This window comes from Ixodes scapularis, unplaced genomic scaffold (assembly GCF_016920785.2).
Source record: "Ixodes scapularis isolate PalLabHiFi unplaced genomic scaffold, ASM1692078v2 PGA_scaffold4__175_contigs__length_147842914, whole genome shotgun sequence".
NCBI classification, from domain to species: domain Eukaryota; kingdom Metazoa; phylum Arthropoda; class Arachnida; order Ixodida; family Ixodidae; genus Ixodes; species Ixodes scapularis.
Window position 1 is genome coordinate 142,011,986 of NW_024609879.1, and position 19,911 is coordinate 142,031,896.

The 19,911-nt window shown below is 47.8% G+C and overlaps 1 non-coding gene across 1 annotated transcript; it reads left to right on the forward strand.

Moving 5' to 3' along the window:
• Positions 1-19,838: 19,838 nt before the first annotated feature.
• Positions 19,839-19,911, forward strand: Trnas-cga. Its single transcript has one exon. It is a non-coding gene; the product is annotated as a tRNA-Ser (tRNA).

Below are 19,911 nucleotides of genomic sequence, written 5' to 3' on the forward strand. Positions count from 1 at the left end.
TTCCGTACGAATTATGCACTGCAGTCTCTTGCTCATAATCTACCTACATTGCTTAACAACATTGTATTAAACCGCATCGATATTAATTGTATAATTAAGAAAACATTGCGTACTTTTTGTGTTGTTAAATTAGGGAAAAAAAATTTTCTCTAATGTCGGTGATTTTAAAATTTTTATTGGAACATTTTAAATTGTTTGATTTGAATATTGTAAGAAATATATAGGATTGTTTAAATATGATTGTGTTCTCTGTACATGCAAGGGCACCGGACCCAGTCAAGCTAGCTTCTGTTAGCTTTTTGTCCGGTGTCCTCGGCATAATGTTGCTGAAATAAAGTTCAAAGTTCAAAGTTCCATTTACAGATTGAAATTGCTTCATGCAGATTATGTGCGCCGACATCGCAGCCTTAGAATTATGTGAAAATACTATTTTACCCTTTGTCAATTTTTAAATGATACCTGTATACGTACATTTCATCGCTACTTCCAATTTCCGCTTGGTCGTTGTGCAGTACGCTCTCAATTTTTTTCCGGGCACTTTTTGTTTTCTCGGACGCCTTTCAAGTTTGATGCCCCACTCTTCGCAGAGACGAAGTTCTTCATCAAGTGACTCGCTCACCAGCGTTTCATTTTCATCATGAAAATAAACATCCAAGCTTTTTCTTTTCTGAGGCAGCATTTTGAAAGATCATTTTTGAATATTGCAGCCTTTTTTAACGCGAACTATGCGAATCAGGTCCTTCTTTAAAAGGCAAAGCAAAATCAGGAACTCGTGACTCAGCATCCGATTCTGCAAGTCTTACGACACTTCTTGCCTCTGATCTTGCACGTTTTACACTAATTACTTTTCATCACCTGTAGAACTTAAAGTACCTCCTCAAGGTACCTGCTGACCGGTTTCACTGCTTCCACCTTTGCATTCCACTTTGTTTGGGACTCCGACTTGACAGGCATGCCGCCTTTTAGTTTTCTTTCCCACCATGCGTCGCGAGAAAAATCTGTAAAGTGCTTTAATGATACGAAAAACGTAACCATCATTGTGTTTTAATGTGCAGCATGCACGGCTACCGTGTTCAGGGAGTGATTGTCACATAATTTTTATTTTTTTTATTTATTGTGCCACCAACAGCCATGGGTTTATAGAGGTCATCATTGAAAATGTCAACAAACAATCTGTCAGGATGATTAAAGAGGTTCCGAATACGAACAAGCGGGGAAAATAATTCATACTGTTAATGCCGAATGTGCGATTGCAGGCAAGCGTTCTTACAGCTACACAAACACTGCCAATTGGTTCTTTCTCTCCTATCATTTTATTGGTATACCATTTTACAGCCGTTTTGTCCTTACATTAGAATCGAAAATTCAGTAAATCTAGTTTGTCTGTCTTCAGGTGATTTTAAATAACTTCTACGAAGATTTCAGCATATTTCTTTGTGGTGATAAAGCCAAGAAACGACACATTAACATGAAAGACAGTTTAAAATCAACCTCCACATATTGCACCGCCCCTGAAAATCTTTTTATGATATGAAGAAGTTGGTAACCACAGGAGTTGCACGTGTGTAAAGGAAGACAACAAGAATCCCAGACGCCCGGAGTCCTTTCCGGAAACGGGGCTTGCAATTGCGATATGTATTTCGATCTTCGTACAGCACCTCCAGCAACGGACTTTTAAGTGGCCTTCCATAACTACTCATTTCTGTCACTTTTGCGCTACATATACAAGACTTCTCAAAACAACTCAGTCGCGCAGTCAGTTAGCTCTGTTAGTAGGGCGCTCAAAAAAAATGAAGAGGTTCCGGGTTCGATACCCGGACCATGCGGAATTTTCGGTCGTGCACAAGTCGCTTAGCTATGCTTGGAGATTTGTGTTTGTCTTTGTCCCGCTTGTTCCCCTTCTCCAAGGATCATTTTCGTTATTATTGTCCAGCTCGCTCGCATATCTGCATTTAATTGCATTATATTTGTAACAGTTTCCCGGTTGCGTGGTGGCGCCAACGTAGGCAAACAGGGCGGCACCAAGGCAACAAAGATAATTGCGCTGTGAAATGTAGGAAGACAACGGTAGGGAGGGAGGACACAGCGAACCTTGCGCTGGCTGTCATCAAATGTTGCGCCCGAGCATACTTAAGCTTTGATGACCAGGTGACCAGCGTACTTGGGCGTGGAGAGCGCACTTCACTGGCTGCCCGGACAGAGAGATTCTGGCCCGCAGTGGCCTTTGTCCAATCCTAACTTAGGGCTTCCTCCACGAGTACTCATCAAGCTGGTGCCCCCCCCCCCCCCGCCTCCTTCTTGCCACACCCTACGTATGCCACAGGAAGTTTCAGAAGCTTCTCGCTCAGACAGCCGGCGCGGTATCGACATCCAAATATATCCCCAGTTTCCGGGCTGAAAGTGGATATCGTGACAATCACGGTTGAACCGGTTTGCGACAACTCACTGTTGATCTTAAACCCTGAGTCTTACCAGTCTACCAACCTCCTCCAAGCGCTGAGAGATCGGTTAAGCGTAATCGTTGCCATCGTCCATAGGCTCTTGAGGCAACTTGGCATTGGGATAAGTTGTAACTCTACTGGCGTGAACCCTCTGAAGCAGAGTGATCCCAGTTGTTTCTTGAACCGACGTGTTGTACAAAAAGGTAACGGACGGCACAACTTCATTCCACGGTTCGTGCCGACGACTTTATACAAGTAGAGAGCAATCACTTCAGACTGTTAGTGTATCTAGAAAGCGATTATGGCAGTCCAAACTTAGGTTGCTTCATTCGACTGGCAGATCATTTTTATTTTTATTTTTTTGTCCTGCAATAGGTGGTGGAATTTACGCAACTCACTTTTTGCGTGATATGGGGCAGGAAGGCGGACCTCTCTTTGATGGGTTATCAGAAGTTTTGGCGCGCGGTGACAAAAAAAGATATACTCGACGAAGACCTTGCGAAGCTCTAGAGCAGTCCCGAATGGAAGAGCTTCGTCTTGGTGTGTCGCGCCAGATAATGTGGTCTAAAGAAAATCCACCGGTCTAACGACGTCGACGTAGGAAACGGACTAATCAAATGCATACATATGTGCTGGGGAGTGGATGATGTTAATATCAAGAACTTGCGTCAAAAATAAATAGAATAATTGTCCTCTCGACGTAGGAGTATAGAACCGAGCACATAGGGGAACATTGACCAAATTCAGCGCGATTTTGCTGCTTTCATACGAGGTTTATTTTAAGGAAGTTTAAACCAGAACAAAAATTAGCTATCCATAATTAACTGGAAGGTTCTAGAATAGTGACTAATGATAAAAAAATGCGCAGTCCTGTACGAATTCAGAGTAAAGTCAGAGTGATAGCTGCGACACGTAACGGCGAAGTCGTTGGTCATCGGTGTCGCGATCATGTACCCTGGAGTCTTGATGTGGAAGTCTCATGATGACATCATCGTTAGTCGATCCCCGACCTGCCTCAAGCAACACACATGCCGAAGCTCGATGAGATTCGCCGCAAACGGGCAGACGCGTACGTCCTGGAGGAAACGCCTGCTAGCGTCGCCCTCGTTGGGAGACGCAGCAAGACGCAAGATGATTGGCGCTACGAGGATTCCCATAGTGACTACGTTTAAGGAAAATGTGTAGGAATTTTCTTCTATGTGGCATTTTTCCAGGTGGCGTTATGTGACGTCACAGGTTTCGCGACACGCTGTAACAAGTGGCACTGTGCGAATCTACATATGGAAGGACGGATGGATGGGGCGGCGGCTTATGCACTGAGCCTAAGCTTTTGAATTTCAAACAATTGGCTACGATAAAGTTTGCAGTTACAGAAACATAATAAAATATTACAGCGGGACATCACAGCAACTGTGGACCTCTTGCATGATCTTGCTTGAACTACAGCAGACTGATATCTGCAGGGTTTATCAAACGCCGATATAGTGGCAACGCGTGCGTAGCGCCGCGTTCGTTTCACACGCTGCGGAGCCAAGATGGAATTTTTAGAATACCGTGGCGGTGGGCGATTTTTTTCAAACATTCGGCGATATCGACAACGAATGCTCTATCCCTACACCTCACTCAGAAAGCGTCATTAACGACTATAAGGATAACCGCCGCCATTCCCATTGGCGTGAAGAGATCATAAGAGCTATCACCGCAAAATAGAGATCTTAATAATGAAGTTTGAATCCCGTGCTCCGAAATTAAGCCCCATTAGCTGCCAACTTTGCCACGCTAACCATAAAATTACGTCTCCGCTTTGTGTGTTTACATACCACGCATAACGAGAAGAAAAGTTCTTCGTTGATAATATTGAACTGAGTCAGTTCTTACTGTAAAATTTGAAATAAAAAGATATATATTTAAAGACACGGTGATGAAAACCCATCTTATTGTTGTTATTGTATGTTGCTGAGTAGGTCTCGGCGGTTAGATATACTAGGCAGGTTTTTCGGGTTGACCTAAATATAATAGTTGCTTAATCAAAATTCAAACATTTTCGTTTTCAAAGGCGGGTGAGAGTTAGGCGAGTGCCGTCTTTACCACGTACTACAGGCTCGGCAGACCTTAGATGAGGGCAAGATCGTCAAGGCCACTAGACTATTTGACTAAAATTTCTTAATTCCCTTTTAACCGATTGATTTCAGTGGTACTCTTGGAATCGCAGTATCGACGGCGATTGCTAGTACAGGTCAGACCAATTTATCAAATTTGTGAAATAGTGACGTTCATAAACATTTTGCGGTCAATGTTCGCGTTTTTTCGCCCGATTTACAAATCGCGCGCAAGAAAAGCGCCCGCAATGACGCTTGAAAGAGTGACGTATTTGTTTCGGTCACGTCGTCTCTTGTGTCGCCGGCACACCCTTCAAGGAAACACTGGCGACATAGAAGCTTCGTTCGATTTATTCGCACCTCCTGTGCACCGGTGCAGAAAAGTGTAGGGAGGTTAGCCTCCGGTCGTCTCTCAATACACATACCGGAAGTACACTGCCTTACACTTTTCTGAACCGGTGCAGGAAGAGAAGGTAAGTTAAACGAAGCTGTACTTCGTTTCACATTAAGTCCAGACGCAGGCGACGCACGAGCTGATGGAACCACCCAGGAAACATCAAAAGCCCACCATCATTATACTCATCATGCTTCTGTGCTTGCTCCATCATCGCTGAACCAATCATAAAGAGAATGCCTCGTGACTTGCACCTTCGAAGTTATTTGATTAGACCTTTTACCTCGTAGCTCTGGCTGCGGTGGAATTAGGCTGATAAGAAGTATTGTCATGACGTTATCTAAAGGACTACGTCACTCCTCCAAGTGTCATTGTGAGCAGACCTTAATGGCGCTCTTTTCGCGCGCAGTTTTAAATCGGACAAAAAAGCGCGGGAATCGATCGATTAATTTATCTTAAAAAAATTACGTTTTTGAAAATATTTAAATTCGTCTGTTTTCTAATACTAATTACCACAACTTATTCAATTTAAATGCCCAAGTAAAAGTTAATTAGATCATGTTAGCTAATTTGTTAACTTAACGGGACGATTATCCCATGATTTGATATGCCTCATACATTTCGAAAACGTAAGTTCGACTATCTCTCACCCTATATTTTTTTGTAAACCTGTTCCAACTAAAATGTAAGCACCCTGTTTACTGCTCGCATTGTTCACACACGGCCTTCGAATTACTGTCGCGTTTCACTTGGCATTTCATTGCTGTAAACATGTTGGATGTATCGTATGATTCTATGATTCAAAATGGCATGTCAGTAAAATACCAAACACGAAGCTGCAGCTACCATAAAGAATCGCACCCGTTGTGTTCAAACACCAACGTAAACAAGTAGCGCCCACAAATGCCCACACCAATAGACCTTTATGCTTGGTCACCGAGAACATGTTTACGTGAAGGTTAGGAGAGTCATTGTTGTCTGACGGCCACAAGATGCATTGCGGTCTGGAAATCCGAAAGGGCGAAGTGAAGTCATTTTGACATTAAACAACGTAGCACATAACGGGAGCTTCAGCGAATGCTTTCAAACGTTCCTAACCAAAGGTTAGTTAAGAAACAAAAACTAAACATTTTCGGGTGCAATTTGTTGACGACGGTGACATCAGAGTTTGCAAAAGAAAATATAAACATAATAAATGCTAGATCTACTAATTCACTTTTTAATTAGTGAAAAAAACGGGTTCCAACTGCAGGTTTCCTAAACATAATCGAAACCCTCTAAACCAGCAAATTTTAGGTGCGCTGACGATCTTCTTCGCGTGAAGCTTTTAAATCTTGTCGAAGGACCTGCGGAGATACTTTACATTTAAAGTTATAAATTTACATGGCAGCCCTGAGCGGACCTTGCTTGCTCCTGTTGGTTTGACCACACCAAAAAAGGGCCCCAAGAGAGAGTGTAGGCAACAAATCGATGACGTTGGTTTCACTACGTAGCGCCAGTGACTGATAGCATTGCGCCACTGGTAGGTTAACCTTCTCAAGTATGAATTTTAGTTATTATATAAAACATATACTATGTTCGGACGTTCATCTTGACGATAATTTAAGTAAATAACATATTTTTACTTTAGTCATATAATTTGCTAAAGCAGAGCAGACGTGTACTCTTTTAAGGAGAACAAGCATTCCCGGTGTCAGGTAATCTTAATTTAGATGTAACGCAGTCATTCCTTTTCATCAAAAAGATTAGTGTGTTTTGGCCTGAAAACGTTCGTAGTGTATAATTTCTGGATTTCAATACTAAACAAAATTTCCCGGCAGTGGAAAATGAACATGAACGTACCCTGATGCTTTAATATTTCAAAGCCCTTGAACAGCGTGGGTCATCGCAACGCCCACAGGTATAGCGTGTCCTGCTACGGCAACCCTTGATGCTACAGAGGACATCCTGTGTAGACTGCAATTCTTAATCACCGCTGACGTCGAGGCCGTCATCAGGATTACCAGTTATGTCTCAAATTGCGCCAATGTCTTCACGTGAGAGGGAAAATTTTTGTGTAGATATTTTCATTCCGCCGAAGATAATGCAGAGCGATACACATCTTGCAAGTGTAAGAAATCAACGTTTTTTTGTTGTTGTTTTTTTTTTTTGCCGGGAAAAAGACGAAAGCGTGCGAAGACAAATGAAGGCAGTGTTCCTGCTCGGTGTCCCCAATTGAGGACAGATATAGTAAGCGTCAAGAAGACAAACTTAGATAATTTAATTTATAAATTATAATCACTAATATTCATTAATGGCTAGAAATATTTAACAATTTGTGTTTCAATGTTCGGGCAAAAACCCGCCAATATAAATATATATAGCAAAAAAAACTGCTGCTCGCCATTGCTATAAGTTGAGAAAAGGTATACCATCTTGGTACCATCCGGCAAGTGCTATCATCTGTCGGTCACAGACAAATTGTTGTGTGTATGTTTATACAGCCGGAAGTTAGTCCACCTCAGTGGGCGTCTGGTGTCTAAGCTGTAGATGAGCAATTTAGCCAGTGCAGTACAACCGCTAACCTGGGTTTTTTAACGTGCAACACGCAGTAGTGATACACGACCGCATGCCGGTACGATGCTCATACAGATCGAAATAGGGAGGGGCGGGGATTGAACCCAGGATCCTGGGTTCTGCAGCGCGAGCTTTCACTCCACGTGCTCCGAGCTGGTGTGCGCTAGAGCCACTCTATATGGCAGCGTAGCTGCCAGAGTAGCGACACGACGCAAAATTATCTAGATACACGACGTCAGAAGCGCTGATAGTGATCTCCATTTTGGGCCTGGGAGGTTGCCATGGTAACCATGCTTCTAGCGACGCCAAGCGGCAACCTTGGTAGTCTAGTCGATATCTCCATTCGTTCATTGAAATGTGGTATAAGACGCTTGGCATCGCGGTACGGCAAGAACCTCTGGAGGAACGGTGCCTGTTTTCTCTGAAAAGTGAGACGATTTGCAGCCCAGGGACTGTCGGGCGACGAGTGCTGCTATGGTATTGTACGTGCACGGACAAGGCGAGTGGTTTTCGGCGCCTTTGGGATGGCGGCCGCTTCGTGGGACGAACGTACCGTCCTAGTACTTTCGGACTTCGCTCCGATGGAACGAAATCCGATTGCGCCGGCCTCGACGGGACGATTGGCTCGGAACATGACTGCTGCTCGACTGCCCTATAGTGAGCGAGTATATATGTTTAGCATCATACTTCTTCAAGACCCGATCATCCCTTCAAGATGAGATTTTGTAACCGACTGGTGAGGAGCGACGTCGACGGGGTTCAACCAAGAAGTACGGCATGGTGGTCTCTAGGAGATTGTTGACGCCATCAAAAGAGACGGACGCCGGATATGAGGTGTTCTTGCCGACAGGCCAAATGGTCGTTCGGAAGTTTACCGGCATTCAAAAAGTCAATATTTTTATCTGGTGTAGCACACACATCCGTGTTAAAGGGGCCACAAAATTATTTTTTAAACTTCTTCTTCCTTACCTGTAATCCTCAACTCAGAAGAGAACTGTGAAATCACGCAGTCGTGACATGATAGGGCACCGGTGCGATGACCGCAAACTTTCACCGTCCTTTTTAAGCACACCGTAGAACTTGGCATTCGCAAGCAATAATATGTTCCGTCAGGGCACTCATTTGACAGAAACGCGAATTCAAATATCCATGGACGAATTGATTGCTGACGAGCGCATACATCCGAGCGACGCAGTTTTCGTGTCCAATGCGTGAGTTGGGGTCGGCTGACGTCATTTTGACCTTTGTAGGCATTGTAAAGAGGATATTTAGAACCATACACACATGATGATAACGTCATAGCACAATGACATTAAGGAGCACAAAACGGGCCCAGCTACAGAAAATAAATATTACACGCGTAAGAAATAAATACGTCTGTAACTTGCTAGTTACAAAGACGAACACACCTCTGAGCATCTAACTCAAACTCTTTATTTCTCTCCGTTTGGAAGTTTAATAGTATGTGTTGATGCATTGTCATATAGCAGGACATTTCATATACGTCACTTGAGCAAACGCCAGCTTTTCACTTGAAAAACAAAAAAAAAAAAAAAACACACTGCGATTAAATGCAAGCTATTGCAACGAAAGCAAGTTATATCGAAATCTTCAGATCTGCCGATTCGTAAAATTGGCGATTAGTAAAAAACGTTAAAGATCGCAGGAGCTTCCTCGCTGAAAAATGCTGTGATTATTCGGTAACCCAGGGCTGAAACAATTTCCCCTAGGTCCTACACGCGCCGTATACCTTTCTTTAGGATTCTCAGAAATTCAGACTTTCAAAGGAAGCTAGAAAAATGCTAAAATTTTGTCCTAAAAGCTATGTGGAGCACGAACTTGTGCTCCACATAGCTTTTAGGATAAAATTTTAGCATTTTTCTAGCTGCTTCTTTTTGCAGGGGTTGTGGTGACGTCAGAACGCCGAGATCTGAATGGCTCTGCTTGAATGATAGTGGTAAGACCTCAAAGCAAGCTGCCTTGAGGTCTACCCACTATTCTTTATTCAGAACCAATCAGAGCTCGGCATTCTGACGTCACCACAATCCCTACTAAAAGAAGCAGACGAAGGTGCGCTGCGCAAATCGTAAAATCGTTGACTAGTATACTTGGGAGTTGTGTGAATATTTATACAGCGTGTACTTGGTCAGCCATTTCAAAGTTGCGACGAGTCACTCGATGTAGATGAGCAATTTAGCCAATGCAGTATAACCGCTAGCTCTATAGGTCTTTAACGTGCACCACGCAGTAGTGATATACACAAGCGCAGGTCGGTACGATGCTCATCCAGATCGAAACGGGCAGGGGTGGGTATTGAACCCAGGTTCCCTAGTTGATTAGTACAAAACGTAAACATTGCAGGAGCTTCCTCGCTAAACGTTTGTGATCATGCGGTTACCTGTTGCTGAAACAAATTCCCCAAGGCCCAACATGCGACGGATAGATTTCTCATCGATTCTCAGACACTCCAACGTTCAAATAAAGCTAAGAGAATGCGAAAATTGCATGCTAAATGTCTTATCGATCCTCAAACAGATCCGGAAACCCGAGCACCGCTAAGGCGATATTAATGATGCTGTCGCACAGGGGCTAATATCCAGAGCGGTCTTGCACAGAGAGGGTATAAAGTATCATTCTTTCAGACCTTCACGTTATGCCTACGTCAGAAAGCACGAAGAAGCCCTAAATCGTCGGCAAGCTGTGGCACATCACGACTCCGCGCATCGAACAAACTCGCATCCACCAGCTCTGGGCGCTGCCATCTTACCGATGACATCACGGCTCTTGAGAGGTCACGTGACGAGTCGTCACTCGGTTGCTACGGAAACCGAGCCAGCTCAGCTCGTTGCTATGGTACCGCGTGTGACCAATCGCGGTGAGAGGCGGCACAGGGAAAAGCGTGGCGCTACTCTGGCAGCTACGCTGCCATATCGAGTGGCTCTAGTGTGCGCTAGCCCACTCGGCCACCGATCTCTTTTTTTCTTCCGAAAGATTTTTTCATTAAAAGCATGTCTATTTACAAAATTTAAAATTATCACATTGGTTGCCGTACACTTATCATGTCAGTGAGCACTGTTTGACAGGCGAGGGTCGCGATCCACACACAAATTCAAAATGTATCTCGCTCAATCATTTCTCTGTAGCGTCACATGCACCCCATGCAGCCACTCGCGCAGTGGCCCGGGAATCCTTATTTACCACTGAGCTTTTAGAGCGCGGTTATGCATACGCGTTCCGAATAGCGACCAACATTTCAGCCCTTGTTGTTCCGTCGCCTCGAGAAGGCTGCTCACGTACAAAAAGCCGTCGCAGACATTTTGCGAGGCGGGCTTGGATCCCTCTCGGACCTCCAAGTGATCCGTCCTCGACCGCCACAGCGCATATAGACCGAGGAGTGCCAGCAGCTCCCATGCCCTACTCTGCACACTGTCGCCGTAAAGCAGAAACTTCGCGCTCTTCCACTTTACGTAAAGATCTATCTGCAGCACTGCTCGAAGTTCTGCCCAAAAAAGCTCGGCATTCGTACAGTACAAAAACACATGTTCAAGTGTTTCGGGAAACGGACACAACGCACAATTTGTTGACCACGGTTCAAAGAAACCTTTTTTAACCAGCCACGTCTTGACCGGCAGTACTTCGAAATGGAAGCGCAGGAAAAAATTCTTGGCTGCCGCTCTGACAGGGTATCTATGTAAGCGACGAAATACATCCGATTTATTCACACTTCCCGGAAAGCTGCGATAGAGGGAGGGGCGATATGAGCAAATCAACTGTGTCCCAGTATAGAGATTTCTTTTTAACTTTCTGCAGGTACTCGTCGGAAAAGCGGGCTCGGAAAAATTCCTTCGCCGCTGCTATTTCCTGGTAGAACTTCAGAGCACGTGCCCGGAAGTCCCCAGTGTCCCCTTCGAGCCACGGCCTCGAAAAGCTTCCTCCCAGCTCGTTAAACGCAGGAATCACGAGAGGATTGCCTTGATCACGGAAAAATAGGAAACGCTGTACTTTCAGCTTAAGTTCTATGTTTACAAGACCCAACCCTCCTTTCTTCAGACTTACAAATACGTTGTCACGCCTCATACGTTCAAAACACGAGTCCCAGATAAACGTCGCGAAAAATCGATGCGCCTTCGCCACATCACTCTGAGAGCACGGCAACACTTGTGCTGCGTACCAAACGGTCGGAAAAAAAAACTAAGTTACAAATAAATGCGCGATTGAACAAAGAAGGTTCCCTGGCATGCCAGTCAAGCACCTTGCTTCTGAGGCGATTAATGTCCAAACCACCGCATCGGCCACTCAGGTGATCTGCGGTCAAACTGAGCCCTAGGTAGTTCGAAACGCTCGTCGTCCAGGTGACACCGAGGAACTGCTCCGGTTTCAAGTCCCAGTCTCCAAGCCAGGCTCCGACAGATTTGTCTGTGTTCATCGCCGCACCTGAGACACTGCAAAAGTCTGCGATGTGTTGGGTTACAGCGCGCACTTGCGCCCTTGACGAGCACAACACCGTGACGTCATCTGCGTAGGCGAGCACTTTAAGCGTACCCGACGCTAGGGACAGCTTACGAATGCTCGCGTCACCGATAATAGCCCTGCAAAACGGTTCCAGGTACAATGCGAACAGAATAGGCGATATCGGGCAGCCTTGTCGCAGGGATCGGGTAACTGCGATGGGAGCCGTCCTATTGCCGTTGACCAGGAGCCGCATCTTGATGTCACGGTAGCACAGCTGCACATATCGTAGCAGTCGCACCCCGATCCCACACTCCTTCATCAGCCGGAAGAGGAATGAATGGCGAACCCGGTCGAAGGCTTTGCTCAGATCTACCTGAAGCACTGCTACTGGACGCTTCAACACCTGCGCTGCCTCGCACACGATTCGCATCACGTGCAGGTAGGTGCTGATGGTCCGTCCTTTGATGCCGTAGGCCTGATGCTCTCCGACGACGTCCCGTAGACCCCACTCCAGCCGCTTTGCCAGAATCTTGGCTAGGATTTTATAGTCGCTTGTTAGCAGACTGATGGGCCGGAAATGGTCGACCTTCGGAGTACCCTTTGAGTTTTTCTTCTGGATGAGCACCGTTACCGCCTGTCGCATGGATGGCGGCAGCAGTCCTCGCATCAGTACGTCGGCGTACACGTCTCGTAGGATAGGACACAGCTGGGCTGAGAAGGTCTTGTAGAACTGGCTACCGAGCCCGTCCACTCCTGGCGATTTGCGCGTAGCTAATTTCTTGATGGCTTCCTCGACCTCTGATGCCGTTATTTTCCGGTTCATTTGTTTTCGGACCTTGGGGGATATCTTGTGCAGCGCCACTCCAGTCGTTTGGAGAACGCCGTCGTCCTCCGCTCTCGTGAACAGGTCGTTGTAGGCCTGCAAAAATGCTTCTTCGATTTCTTCTTGCCGGGTAACCTCGACGTCGCCTACTTGGAGCTTCCCGATTTTGTTGCCTGAAGCGTGCAGGCGTTCCTTCATCTTGAATATCTTGCTCGGCTCTTCATCTCTCTCGAGGAACAGCGTTCTGCTTCGGACCTTGGCACCGCGGTACTCCTTCTCGAGAACCTACAGAATAGTGCCCTTGCAATCGCGGATATCTTGTATTGAAGGGTCCAGGGGAACGATTTTCCCCCGCGATGAGGATTTCCAGGGTCTTCGTCAAGCGGCGCTTTTCCGCCCTTTCGCGCGCCGCTTTTTCCTGGCTGTGCCGGAACGCTTTCAGCTTGACGTCCTCTTTCAGCTCCTCCCAGGTTACCGCGTTCATGGGCGCACCTCCCGTTTTGCCCTCGAGAAGCTCCTTTATCTGCGTGAGCAGTTGTTCGTCTTCGATGAGGCTTTCGTTTAGCGTCCAGCCGCTCCATCAAGAGGACTTCCGGGTTCGCGGCACGGGTCTGCCCAGCGTTACCGTGACCAGAGCGTGGTCCGAGAACGCCAAGGGTAGGACCTCTAACACAGGCGTCATTGCTGAAAATTCTCCCGAGAGGTAAATACGATCTAGTCGAGCATGGCAATTTCTTTGCCAATGCGTGTACGTTGGGTCGACTGTTTTCTCGTTGTCCTTAGCATCCATTAGGTCGAAGTCGCGGAGCAGCTTTCGCAGTTCCACCCGGTTGACGTCCGCTTTCAGCCGCTTCGAGGAATCCCTCTCCGCCAGCACACAATTAAAATCGCCAGCGATAATCGTTTGACAAGGTGTGTCGTGATACTGGCGAAATTTTTGAAAAAGTCCCGTCGCTCAGTCGCGTCATTAGGCCCATACACAGATACAAGCTTGTCAAGCTGTCCGCAGTGCAGCGTTTCTACAGTGCACACCCGTCCATTCTTGTCTTCCTCCTACTCGGGGCAAATTGCGATGTTTCTCTTCTTGTGAATCATTATCGCCGTTCCTCCGCTCTGTCCAAAATGCCTTCGACAGTAAAATGACGTAGTGGCGATCAAAAAACGCGTCAACTCCTCCACTTGGCCGTCTGTGGCAATCTTGGTCTCTTGCAAAAAAGCGACATCAACCTTCTTGTGCAGAATAGTGTGTCCAGCAACCATTGCTTTCTTCTCGCCACAAGACTTACACAACTGAGGGTTGCAAACTTGAGGGGTCGCATATTGTGGAAAAGGGGGTACTGGTGAAGTCATGCGACGAGGACACTTTCGAGAGATGAGCAGTGAGCAAAGAGAAAAGAAGAAGTGACCTACGGAGGGGCCGGCCGGCGTCGCTCTTCCGTCGGGATGCGCGGCTTCGGGTTAAAGCGCTCCTTCCGTCTTGTGCCACTTGGACTCAGAGCGTGCTGATGCTTCCCCTGGCCGCATGGTGCACGTTTCACTGGCGTCGCTAAGGTCGGAGTTGTCGTCGCTCAAACTGACCTGGTTCGTGTCTTTTGATTCCAGAGCTTGGATGGCCTCTACGTCGTTTAATATAGACATGTGGACGTCGCTCGATATGACAGGCCTGCTGCTCGACGCTCGCGCATGGTCGAATTTCATGGCGTCCCCCTCGGGCTGCAACTGTGGAGGGTGCACTTCTTTCGCACCGGCTGTGGCGGACACCTCAGTTTCGACGTCCCGTGCGGCCTCCTCTGCCTCTTCCTCGTCCATGTTGAGGACACCACCTCCATCCGCCACCACTTCCTGCGTCACTGTAGCGTAGGTATGAACGCAGTTGTCTCGCTTATGTCTAAAGCGATGGCATTCGTCGCATCGCAGTACACAACACTCTAGTAGAATGAGTCCCGTACCTTTGCAGCGTAGACATAATAGATCACGTCCCGGGATCACGACCAGAACGTTGCCACCAGTAATCCTCAACTGGTGCGGAATGCGTTCTAAAGTGACGCCCTCCTTTAGGCTTAGCCGCACCAGTCTGGTCGTCGACTGGACGCCGGTGAATCCTTCCGCCTTCCATTTTTCACGCGTCGGGTCCTGAACCTTCCCAAAGTGCTCTATGGCCCTCCTGACGGTTTCGTCTGATGCGTGGAACGAGAGCCAATGCAGTTTCATGCGGACGTCCGCGTTCTCCGGGTCCACGACGATGCAACGCTTGCCCTTTACCTCCAGTTCCTTGGCGGTGACCAGGCGCAGCTTGGCTTCCTCCGTCTTGAAAGTCACCATCCAGAGATGATTCATTTGGTAGGCGCCGAGCGCCTCGATGTGCCCAATCACACCAAGACGTTCCATCTCGACTCTGAAATCGCCTATCTTGTATGGGCGAGCACTCACGTCACCGTGCAACAGCACAGAGTTGGGCACAATGGCTCCTGATGGCAGGGGAGGCAGAACAGTACGATAATCCGAGTTAGCCGAAGAGACAGATGAACCGCGGCCGGTGAGGGCCGTTATCGACACTCCCGAGGAGCTCATGATTCTCCAACCGTAGTGCTCGGAAGCCGGAAGTAGAATGGGCCACCGATGCCCCTGGTGGAACGCAAACTAAATGATGTAGAAAACTGCATCGGGCACTGATTGGCTATTTTCTCGGGGCACGTGACATGACGTTGAAATATAGTTTTTCTTCTATGCAGTTCGAGCTCGAGCTATGCTCGTAAAATGGTGCAGTTGGCGGTGACGACCAAATGTGGTCACGGTGCACTTTGAAGATGCAGTTTCACACAGGTATTCACAGGGGTATTCACACGAGGGAGACATCCCGGGGATTTCTCCCTTGTGTAAAAAAGGGGTCATGAAACGATTTTCCTACTTCTTCCTCCTTAGCTTTAATCCTCAACTATAATGAGAATTGTGAAATCACGTCGTCGGGACATTCTTCGGCACCGGTGCGATGACTCCTAGCTTCCATCGTGTTTTTTATGCACACCATAGAACGTGTCATTCCCCAGTGACGATAAGTTCCGTCAGGGCACTCATTGGCCACGAACGCGGATCCAAATATTCGTCGACGGATTGATTTGTTGACCAGCGCATACGTCCCAGTGACGCAGTTCTCGTGTCCAATGCGTGAGCTGGGCTCGGCTGACGTCAGGTTGGCACCGCTGACGCGTTTTGGCAACCGCGGATGTATTATAGTGAAAAGGCGGAGAGCTTTCGAAGGAAAGAAGGTACAAAATAGTCCGCTATATTTTCAAATGTTCCTACCGAAAAGCTGGCTTTTTACTTTCTACCCTCTTTTTTTTTTTTTTTTTTGCCAACTAAACGATATGCGATTAGTAAAGTCCCAATTTAAAATCATTCATCCCAGCCCAAAATTCGTTTCATTGCCCCTTTAACTCACTGGTCGAGACCACGGTCGAGACGAAGCCGGAGATCGTTCTGCATCGTAAAAAATGGCGACCCTAACATATGCATCTCTACTGTTGGGTTCGCCAGCGGATCAAGTTTTTAGAGATCACCGGGATGCTTTCGAGACAAGCGATGCGAGGCTTGTGGGTGAATACCGTCTGACCAATGGCGTAACTCTGGCTCTGCGACCAGCTTCGCGGCAGGCTTCAGCGGCGTCGCGAAGGGCCCCGTGTGCTGACGGCATACCTCGGCCAACCTCACTCATGAGGGCCCTTACTCACCCTCACTCACCCTCATCTTCAAAGGTAAGGTGAGGGTGAGTGAGTTTCTGATCCAGGAATATTCATGAGTGTGAGGGTGAGTGAGGGCCGTGAGGGCTGTGAGGGCGGTGAGGGCTGTGAGGGCTGTGAGGGCGGTGAGGGCCGTGAGGGGGTTGAGGGCCGTAAGGGCGGTGAGGGCCGTGAGGGCCGTGAGGGCCGTGAGGGCCGTGAGGGCCGTGAGGGTGTTGAGGGCCGTGAGGGCCGTGAGGGCCATGAGGGCGGTGAGGGCGGTAAGGGGTATGAGGGCCATGAGTGCGTAAGGGGCGTAAAGGCGGTGAGTGGCGTGAGGGCCGTGAGTGCGTGAGTGGTCTGAGGGCGGTGAGTGCTTGAGGGGTGTGAGGGCCATGAGTGCGTGAGGGCAGTTAGTGGCATGAGAGGCGTGAGGGCCGTGAGGGCGGTGAGCGCATGAGGTGTGTGAGGGCCATGAGTGCGTGAATGCGGTGAGTGCGTGAGGCCCCTTTCAGATCGAGCATCTTTCTCAGCAATTTTGGTGTTAATGGCGGGTTGTTCTCTAGTTTTCCCTAGATCGACACGAATTGCTGAGATCGGGTGCGGCTCGGAATAAGCAAGCAACTCGGAGCAATTCGAATGCGTTTGAAGCGGCTGCATCCAATCAGGGACGCAAAAGTTTCACGTGATATCTCGTACAGGTGATGATGACACCGAAAGACTTGGTTCTGGGTTGAAATCGATCGTTTTTTTGGACATAAATTGTTTCAGAAAGGTGCATTAGTAATCTTAACGAGATTTAAATGCATAAAAACACATTTATAACGCGTAATTGTGTCTAAATAGTGCAAGAAAAATAAAATATAATGATGACGATGGCAAATTGCAGCAATTGGTTGCTGGTGTTGCGACGTAAGGTTTCTGGGCGAATTTGCCCCATCTGAAGCTGGCCTGAGCAGCGTGAGGGCTATCAGTGCGGTGAGGGGCGTGAGGGGTGTGAGGGCCGCAAGGGCGGTGAGGCGCGTGAGGGACTTGAGTGGCGTGAGGGCGGTGAGTGGCGTGAGGTCGGTGAGTGGCGTGAGGGCGGTGAGTGGCGTCAAGGCGGTGAGTGGCGTAAGGGCCGTGAGGGCGGTGAGGGCCGTGGGGCGGTGAGGGCCGTGAGGGCGGTGAGGGCGGTGAGTGGCGTGAGGGCTATGAGTGCGTGAGGGCCGTGAGGGCGGTGAGGGCCGTGAGGGCGGTGAGTGGCGTGAGGGCGGTGAGTGGCGTGAGGGCGGTGAGTGGCGTGAGGGCCATGAGTGAGTGAGGGGCGTGAGGGCCGTGAGGGCCGTGAGGGAGGTGAGTGCGTGAGGGCCGTGAGGTTCAGTGAGGGTGAGTGAAGGGCTGAAGGTGAGTGTGACTGTGAGGGTGAGGGTGAGTGAGGGGTTGAAAGTGAGTGTAGCTGTGAGGGTGAGGGTGAGTGAGGGGCTTAGGTGAGTGTGGCTGTGAGGGTGAGGTTGAGTGAGGGCGACCTAAAATGCCGACCTCTGGCTGACGGTTGAACAAGTCCCCGCAGCTCTACGCTTTTATGCCGCTGGAGGCTTCCAGGGAACCGTCGGGAGCGACGAAAACATTGGTGTTCACCAGTGCTCTGTGAGTCGCATACTTGGTGATGTCACCATCGCTATAATCGATTGCCTCGGATCGAATTGGCTGTGTTTCCAACAAAGTCAAGCAGAGAAGGCGCTCACAAAAAGAAAGTTCTTCGAGCGATGCAAGTTCAGCGGAGTGATTGATCAATATTCTAAATACTCTTACACGATCCAACACGATTCGGATTTTATTTGGGTGCACCCGATAAAATCGATTTGGCTGAGCGAAAAGCCAAGCAACAGTAACATGCTTAAGATTGAGCTAGTCGGTTCATACTTCAGGTAGATAAATATATATATATATATATATATATACTTAATTTAAAGCAACTACTTCAGGTAAGGCCACCTGAACTAAAGTAAACATACACGTAAAGAAAAGACCATACAGACCATGGACTAACAACTGATTTTCTTTTTCCTCCTCTTCTACTGCGAACCCCACTTGAGGGAAATAATCTCTATTCTTCTTCTTTACTTCCTACTTCACTGAAAATATAGCCTCCGAAGGAACATTGTTTTCTTTCCCGTGCAGCATGAGAGAAGTTGCACTAACGCAGTCAAACAAAGTCAAATTCGTCGTTAGTTGTTTATACAGCAGGAGGTTAGTCTGCCTGAACATGGCGACATTGCTACCCACTGTAGATAAGCAATTTCGCCAGTGCAGTGCGACTGATAGCCTGAGGTTTTTAATGTGCTCCACGCAGTAGTGATACACGGCCAAGCAGCACACGCTATATTAAAATCCCGTGCTTGACCGGGCGTGGCTACACACGAGTATTCCAGTGGCCCTTCCATTCTGCTCGAGTTTTCATCGACGGGCCTTGGGCTCGTCCACAATTCTGCCCCACAACTCGTCCCGCTCAGGCTTGGTCAGAGGACTGTCAGTGGCGGCCCTCACTAAAACTTGGTTTTCTGTCAAAGGTCGTTCAGAAGGCTAATCTGGTGGACCGCCACGCGAGGATTTCACTTCCGCTTCTTCGTGTTGTCGGCCATGACTGCCTGCCTGCGCAACGTGAAGGGCTGCAGCTGATGCTGATAGTTTTTGTTTAACTTAAGTAAACTAAATATTTCATGCGACAAATTTTAACAAAAAATCGTTTAATTAAATTGCTCTACGATTTACGTTTCGGATACTTAAGAGTATTGCTTTCTAGAACCCTTAACTGCCGAGCTTTGCGATTCTCCGAAATTCCCTGTAAGGAGAAAAAAAAAAAAAAAGTAGTTTCAACTTAATCGCCACTGTTCGGCGACGTCACCGGACACGTCACGGTGCAGTTCTCTTCCGATGTAGTTGGTTGGCGATAATGATCAGGCTCCTCCCACCGGCGACGTCACGATGCAGTTTCTCCACCGCTTTTTCCAGCGTAGACAGACTGGTCCTGGTTTCGAACTATAGGGACTTCTCCATTTTCAAAGGAGCGCTCTATCAACTGAGCTAACCAGGAGTTAGACGCCAGTAGGGCAAACGACTTTTATCAACTGCCGCCTGTCTAACACCGAAAAGGGTTGAGGGTCTGCATTTTAAAGTTCTGATGACACTGCAAAGGCGCAAGCGAGCGTTTTTCCTTTCTCCCGCTTGTTCCCCTTCTCCAGGGTTTACTATCGTCATTTTTGTCCCGCTCGCTTGCTCCTTTGCATTATCATCAAAACCTCAAAAATGCAGGCCGTTCACTCTTGGTGAGAGGCCTGCAGCTGATAAAACCCGTTTGCTCTACTGACGTCTAACCTCTGGTTAGCTCAGTTGGTAGAGCGCTCCCCTCGAAATGGAGAGGTCCCTGGTTCGATACCAGGACCAGGGA